The sequence below is a fragment of the Schistocerca americana genome, chromosome 2 (genome assembly GCF_021461395.2).
Source record: "Schistocerca americana isolate TAMUIC-IGC-003095 chromosome 2, iqSchAmer2.1, whole genome shotgun sequence".
Taxonomy (NCBI): Eukaryota; Metazoa; Arthropoda; class Insecta; order Orthoptera; family Acrididae; genus Schistocerca; species Schistocerca americana.
Window position 1 is genome coordinate 391,151,280 of NC_060120.1, and position 8,358 is coordinate 391,159,637.

General features: G+C 44.1%; 1 non-coding gene across 1 annotated transcript; it reads left to right on the forward strand.

Annotated features, from left to right (window-relative positions):
- Positions 1 to 7,752: 7,752 nt before the first annotated feature.
- Positions 7,753 to 7,826, forward strand: Trnat-ugu. Its single transcript has one exon. It is a non-coding gene; the product is annotated as a tRNA-Thr (tRNA).
- Positions 7,827 to 8,358: the final 532 nt, after the last annotated feature.

Below are 8,358 nucleotides of genomic sequence, written 5' to 3' on the forward strand. Positions count from 1 at the left end.
TAGATGTCTCAACTCTGCAGTATTTGTATTACGGTAAGACCACATTATTTACGCGGAAACAACAAAAACGTGGCACTTCCAGTTTTCATTAATTAATGCCATACAGAATCATATTCTGGGGCACCTGGTCATTGAGGAAACACGTGTTTACTGCACTCGAGCGAGTTTTCAGGGTAACGTGCGGCGTCCTCTCGAGAAACTGTTTTTATGGAGTTCCTTAAACAACTCGGGATATGGCACAAGCGTCACAAAGATAAATCCCTGCCGCGCAGCGTAGCCGCGCGGTAAGACGCCTTGCCACGGTTCCCGCGCCTCCCCCGTCGGAGGTTCGAGTCCTCCCTCAGACATTGGTGTGTGTGAATGTGCGCGCTTGTGCGCGCTTGTGTGTTGTCCTTAGCGTAAGGTAGTTTAAGTAGTGTGTAAGCCTAGGGACCGATGACAACAGTTTGGTGCCACAGGAACTTACCACCACAATTGTCCACCCTGATAGCTGAGTGGTCAGCGCGACAGAATGTCAATCCTAAGGGCCCCGGTTTGATTCCCGGCTGGGTCGGAGATTTTCTCCGCTGAGGGACTGGGTTTTGTCCTAATCATCATTTCATCCCCATCGACGCGCAAGTCGCCGAAGTGGCGTCAAATCGAGAGACTAGCACCCGGCGAACTGTCTGCCCGACGGGAGGGCCTGGTCACACGACATTCGCATTCACCGCCACCATTAATCCACTATGAATCCCAATTCGAAAACAGTCTTAACATTCATAAATACCATACTAGAAGGATAAGTAAGTCACACTACCCGTCACTCACAAAGGGAACAACAGATTTGTTAAGCATGGATTTCGATAAGTCTTAGGTATGCTGCAGAGGGACTTTTCCTAAGTGCCTGGCTGGAGGCTGCTCACGCAACGGCCCCTGGTTTCCGAGAAAAGCAATGTTTCAGTTCTACACGTAACTGCTGTATCCGTAACGTTAACTCTGTTTCGAATGAGCAGGTGTACTGCAGGCGTTAATGTTCGTCACTACCATGAAGGCGGTACTGGTACAAACCCTATGGGAGAACTTTATTTTCAGATTCATCGTGCAAAATAAAAGTCAATAACCTATGTCATGCATTACTTTTTATTCAATAACAGTCATTTTCGGCATACCAATTTCATTAATAAATCAGTCATTACAGCAAACTTTCTCCAAATGCGTATTTCGTTTGTTACGCAACATATTACAGACTTGCCTCACTCGCTATCGCTTGCATCGCTTACTGTGCTAGAACAGAAATCCAGATGGTATTTGTTGTAGAGGCAGCCGAAACAAATTCGTGGAGCACCACGGACATTTAATGTAAGCTACTGTCTTGCAGGAACAGGGATTTTTCAGAAGTGATACCGGAAAAAACAGTTTGAATTCAGAAAGACTGTCCTTTCTTCGATCAACTTCGATGCGAGCAACGCGTACTTTGTCATTCCTGTGGAAGAAGGTACACGAAACAGGTGCAGAATTAAATAATTTATTATTTTTCTTGCAATCTTTCCTCAGAGCAATTTTTCTATTCGTGTTAAGCAAGTTAAGAGCATATTGAATTTTATCGTGAAAATTTTAACGCGCCGGTAAGAGTAAAGATCACAGGATTCAGATATCAATACCGCCAACGAGGTAGCCGTGAACCATAACCGCTGCCCTACGCTCTCTCACTCACTCGAATCAGAGTTACGGATATAGGAGGTAGGCATGAACTTACAACATCGATTTTCTCGGAAATTAGTGGCTGTCGCATGATAAGCCGCTAGCCAGCTACGCAATAACTTTCCCGCTACAACACAACGAAGACTCATTCAAATCCGTGATTAACTGGTCTGATGGTCCCTTGTCAGCCTTAGTGTAGCACAGAGAGGAGGTAGAGAATCTGATAGATAATTGATACCCAGTATCATGTCATTTTTAACTAAGAAACAGTGCTACCAATAATAAAACTCTCTCTTTCCGCATCATAGCGAAAAACCGCCATTATCATGCATGGTACATGCACATAATTAAATTGAACCTGCAATTCTTTTGCAGAAATGGGATATCTTACCATACCGACGTTTCCTTGATTAACTGTAGGAATTACTTACGTCAACATTTTGAATTTTCGCGAAATTCATGCAGTTAATATTGCCTTATTCTGTTACCCATTCCATTGACATACATCACTCTAAAGACGGCAGCAGGTACTCATGGGAAAACTTTACGTCTCAGATATAACAGCAACCTAAAAGTTTAAACTTTCTGTACATCGTATGAGATACTTAGTGAAATTGTCTAAACGATTCATTGATTTTGTTATACAACATTTGAAACATCTCAGACAAATATTATGTTAATATTTATAGTATTTTCAGCAGGTAAATAAGACTAAGATATACGATAACCTGCATATTTCGCCATGTATCCAGCTTCAAGGAAAAACAGTGCAGTTTAGTGTTCTGTAGATATCGCAACATTCGGCGGCAGACAAAAATGATTTTTAGTGAAGTCTAGTTCTAAGCTGTTGTATCCACTATCTGTCACTTCAATTGCCTGTCACCAGTCATTTACTGCTGTCCCACACAAAGGAGCTATGGTCCCCTGCCACCACAGGAGGCTTTTTCATCGTAAAAAAAAGGGAAAGTTCACGAAGAGCAGTGACCAACTGTGGAGCTTCTTTACAGAGACATAGGTCCCGATTACTAAAATATACATCAGGGGCCTACGGTGCTATGCACTTACCACATATCCTTGCCCTATTATCGTCCAGTGACATCTTAAGCAGAAAATGGAGGAATGGTCTATCACTAAGAAGTAATCAGTTTCAAATAGAGGTAAGTTGCATTAGTTTTGCAGTAGGCTTGCACTTGCGCAAGGTAGTTTAGCATGGAAAACTGCATGAAACCAGCATTCGGTCTGAAGATAACGACAGCGACGTTTACTGTCATCCTGAGCCGGCCGCGGTGGTCAAGCGGTTCTAGGCGCTTCAGTCCGGAACCGCGCGACCACTACGGTCGCAGGTTCGAATCCTGGCTCGGGCATGGATGTGTGTGATGTCCTTAGGTTAGTTAGGTTTAAGTAGTTCTAGGTTCTAGGGGACTGATGACCTCAGATGTTAAGTCCCATAGTGCTCAGAGCCATTTGAACCAATTGTCATCCTGAAACGGCTTCTGTTTTCCGTTAGTAGATGAGAGACTATAAAGGAATCATGAATAAACAGCCTACCCTGTCTCACTGAGTTGTTATGCAAACGTTGTTCGTTCTGTAGCAGAAAGAACAGGATGCGAAAAGTAATCAGACTAACGGTCGTCAAAAAATTCATAAGAGAGATGAAACGCTAACTTCCGCCGAACATACGCGGGAAGAAATTCGTCGCAGAATGTTCAGGGAGCACCTCAGTATTTAAAATAACTTGGGGAAGTTGCGGGAGACCTTAATGAGGATAGCCGGACGGGAGTTTCAAATCCTGCTAGCATCTCCATTATGAATTCTTTTCTTGAATATTTCATCACGACTTTCCGCCTGCATCGAAGCAACACTTCTTCGATGTTTAGCTTAGCGATCCGAAATTACTTCTGAAAGACAAACGAAAACGTAGGGAGTAACATCATCTTTGAAGGTTTGGTTCACGGTTCCTTAGGCCTCTATTACAGTTTAGTGAAGTGTTTGAGGAACAAGGCTATGCCGAGAACGATTTCCACCCCGCAGAAGTTGTGTTTTCTGCTACGATACAAGACAGCGTCGTGTGATGTGTCCACCGTCTTCCTCTGGAGAACACGCAAGTGCGTAAGCACGTATATTTCTGTCTCATGTTTCTTACCTTGAGGCTGGTGGGCGCAGTTCCATTCCTGTGCCGCTTCCAAGCACGCTCAACAGATCTCAATGCACGCGAGAGAAACACTGACAAGAAGCGCAAGCCCGCCACACAGTCTAGAGTCGCCAGTTCACGGCCACACGATAAACTTTGCACACCACGGTGCAGCTTTCCGTTTAATACGCCAAACAGCGCCCCATTTTCCCAGACTTGAGTGATTCAACAAATAATACTTTGATAATATAATTTAGCTACCAAGATTTGTTTTTAAATTATTCATCTTCGCTTGCGTACTTATTAAGATCCAGACCATTCAGTTCAAATATCGACGTTCAACATCTTCGGTGTCAAACAAATACACTGTGTGTAAACAAGTTATAAAACTGCAAAACTTTTAACTGGGTCTGATGGAAGAGGCCGTTTGTAGAAGAGAAAGCCTTACAAGCATGAAGGACACGCTGATATTTACTTATTTTACTTTATTGTATTAATTGATGTCTCCTGCGCACACCATACAGACTGTAGCTTCTTACGTAGATTATACATCTGGGTAAAGGCCACTAATAGCTAGTAACAGTTCACACTGAAACATCACGGTAATGACAAATGCAACTTTCTTATTATTGAGGAAAAAAATATAGAGAAAATGCAAATAGACCAATTTGTTCTGAAGAGAAATATCTAATCCTCTGATTATACAACAAACTACATAAGGTAAACATTAAAGAATATCTAGAATATCGATACAGAGTCCACAAGCTCCATATACTAATAGGCAATTATATGAATAGTAAGGCTGGGTGCATCCGAGCCCAGGCTGCATTCTCGCTTCCCACGCCCGGGTTCCCGGGTTCGATTCCCGGCGGGGTCAGGGATTTTCTCTGCCTCGTGATGACTGGGTGTTGTGTGATGACCTTAGGTTAGTTATGTTTAAGTAGTTCTAAGTTCTAGCGGACTGATGACCATAGATGTTAAGTCCCATAGTGCTCAGAGCCATTTGAACCAGGCTGCATTACTGCGAATTCTTCCTTTCCCCTATTTCATACACTGTTGCCATATTTCCCCTTCCCAATCCTATGGCATAGTCCAATTATCGTAGGCCTACATATAAAATGGTTGGATATTCAGAATAGTCAATGTGCTAGTGTGAAATGGTGAGAGTTTGCTGCGCAGACACTGTCTCCACATACGCGTACACCATCTTTACTCAACCACGCAAACATTTGGGGTTACACGTTCCTGGGCGAGGTGGGGGTCTCCGCTGGGGGCCGAACCGCACAATAACTCTGGGTTCGGCGTTGGGCGGCGGTGGGGTGGGTGGGCTACGGCGGGACGAAGCCTCTACATCGTTTCTAGGTCCCGGCTCAATACACAACACACACAATCATCATCATCATCAGCAGCAGCAGCAGCAGCAGCAGCAGCATAAACTGAAGAGTAGCATACTGGAACTAGCAAAGGCGTGAAAAGCGATGCACGTAAAATTTGTATCCCGCACTTTAGTTCACCTGTATACGTCAACTGAAGAATGAGATATTATTACTAGCAGGGAGACGAAAAACAGTAACAAACGCTAAATCTGTAGTTTTTTAGTTGACCTATATAGGATACTAGTACTAGCTAAGGCGAAAAATGTGACAACAATTTTATCCTGTACTTCAATTGATCTACATAGGTCAACTAAAGAATAGGATACAACCTTCGTAGTTCAGCTGAGATATATTCCAGTGCTATGTATGTCTCTCTTTGCTTTCGCTAGCATGCTTGCCAGATTGTGTGTGTTCCAAGCATAGAAACCAAGCTGGCCACTTGCTTTTCCCCTGAGGTCACATGCCATGTCAAATCCAAGACATCAGTTTAAAATGACGGACAATTCTAATAGTCCAGCTACAATGATATCTAACAAGGGAACCTCCCCATCGCCCCCCCCCCCCCCCCAGATTTAGTTATAAGTTGCCACAGTGGATAGGCCTTGAAAAACTGAACACAGATCAATCGAGAAAACAGAAAGAAGTTGTGTGGGACTATGGAAAAAATAAGAAAAATATACAAACTGAGTAGTCCATGCGCATGATAGGTAACATCAAGGTCGGTATGAGCTCAGGAGCGCCGTGGTCCCTTGGTTAGGGTGAGCAGCTGCGGAACGTGAGGTTCTTGGTTCAAGTCTCCCCTCGAGTGAAAAGTTTAATTTTTTATTTTCAGACAATTATTATCTGTCCGTCCGATGCGATCACTTTTTTAGGAGTCATTTGATGGTGAAATACTGTTAATGAAGGTGGATTTGATAGTAATTTAATTTAGTTAATTTAACTAGTACTACTACTGGAAATCAGAAATGAAAAGGTGCAGCTCCAATCTTTAATAATAATATAGATCTGATTATTATTGATGGAATGAATTCTGTTTCTCGTCCTATTGGATACTTTATTTGAATCAACAAAATTGAAAATAATAGTATATACGAAGACAGTAACTTGTTCTCGAAAGAACAGTTACTGTTGATGACCGTTCAGCTTTTCCCTGGAGTAAATGATAACTAACTGACAACCTCAGCTGCCGACAGGTGTTGTTGAAATACCTCGATGTGGGCAGCTGAAAATGTGTGCCCCGACCGGGACTCGAACCCTGGATCTCCTGCATTTTCAGCTGTCCACATCGAGGTATTTCAACAACACCTGTCGGTAGCTGAGGTTGTCAGTTAGTCATCATTTACTCCAGGGAAAAGCTGCACGGCCATCAACAGTAACTGTTCTTTCGAGAACAAGTTACTGTCTTCGTATACAAGGTTATTACAAATGATTGAAGCGATTTCACAGCTCTACAATAACTTTATTATTTGAGATATTTTCACAATGCTTTGCACACACATACAAAAACTCAAAAAGTTTTTTTAGGCATTCACAAATGTTCGATATGTGCCTCTCTAGTGATTCGGCAGACATCAAGCCAATAATCAAGTTCCTCCCACACTCGGCGCAGGATGTCCCCATCAATGAGTTCGAAAGCATCGTTGATGCGAGCTCGAATGCGTGAGGATTCTCTACCGCCCAAATTCGCACATTGTGTCTGTTCACCATTAAGAAAAAATGTTGCTTCATCACTGAAAACAAGTTTCGCACTGAACGCATCCTCTTCCATGAGCTGTCGCAACCGCGCCGAAAATTCAAAGTGTTTGACTTTGTCATCGGGTGTCAGGGCAATTGTAAACGGTAAGGCTTCTGCTTTAGCCTTTTCCGTAAGATTTTCCAAACCGTCGGCTGTGGTACGTTTAGCTCCCTGCTTGCTTTATTCGTCGACTACGGGCTACGCGTGAAACTTGCCCGCACGCGTTCAACCGTTTCTTCGCTCACTGCAGGCCGACCCGTTGATTTCCCCTTGCAGAGGCATCCAGAAGCTTTAAACTGCGCATACCATCGCCAAATGGAGTTAGCAGTTGGTGGATCTTTGTTGAACTTCGTCCTGAAGTGTCGTTGCACTGTTATGACTGACTGATGTGAGTGCATTTCAAGCACGACATACGCTTTCTCGGCTCCTGTCGCCATTTTGTCTCACTGCGCTCTCGAGCGTTCTGGTGGCAGAAACCTGAAGTGCGGCTTCAGCCGAACAAAACTTCATGAGATTTTCTACGTATCTATAGTGTGTCGTGACCATATGTCAATGAATGGAGCTACAGTGAATTTGTGAAATCGCTCCAATCATTTGTAATAGCCCTGTATATAGTTAAAAAGGCTAACCAGCCATTGACCTTCGTCTGTGCGAATACGCACAGGTTGCCCAAACTCTTACGGGAATCGCCAAAGCGTGCGCGAGTAATAACTGGGTGGGCAAATGTCTATAAGGTACATTACATATGTAGAATTGTGGACAGTTGGGAATGTGAGTCTCACGGGAGGCATGCAAGGGATAAGTCCCTACAGTCGCGCTATTCATCTGTGTCCTCGGTGGCTCAGATGGATAGAGCGTCTGCCATGTAAGCAGGAGATCCCGGGTTCGAGTCCCGGTCGGGGCACACATTTTCAGCTGTCCACATCAAGGTATTTCAACAACACCTGTCGGCAGCTGAGGTTGTCAGTGAAAATAATAGTATTGTCGATGCTATTGCTTGGACAATAAAATATTTCCAGAATGAGATTTTCACTCTGCAGCGGAGTGTGCGCTGATATGAAACTTCCTGGCAGATTAAAACTGTGTGCCCGACCGAGACTCGAACTCGGGACCTTTGCCTTTCGCGGGCAAGTGCTCTACCAACTGAGCTACCGAAGCACGACTCACGCCCGGTACTCACAGCTTTACTTCTGCCAGTACCTCGTCTCCTACCTTCCAAACTTTACAGAAGCTCTCCTGCGAACCTTGCAGAACTAGCACTTCTGAAAGAAAGGATATTGCGGAGACATGGCTTAGCCACAGCCTGGGGTATGTTTCCAGAATGAGATTTTCACTCTGCAGCGGACTGTGCGGGCGTGTGTCGTGCTTCGGTAGCTCAGTTGGTAGAGCACTTGCCCGCGAAAGGCAAAGGTCCCGAGTTCGAGTCTCGGTCGCGC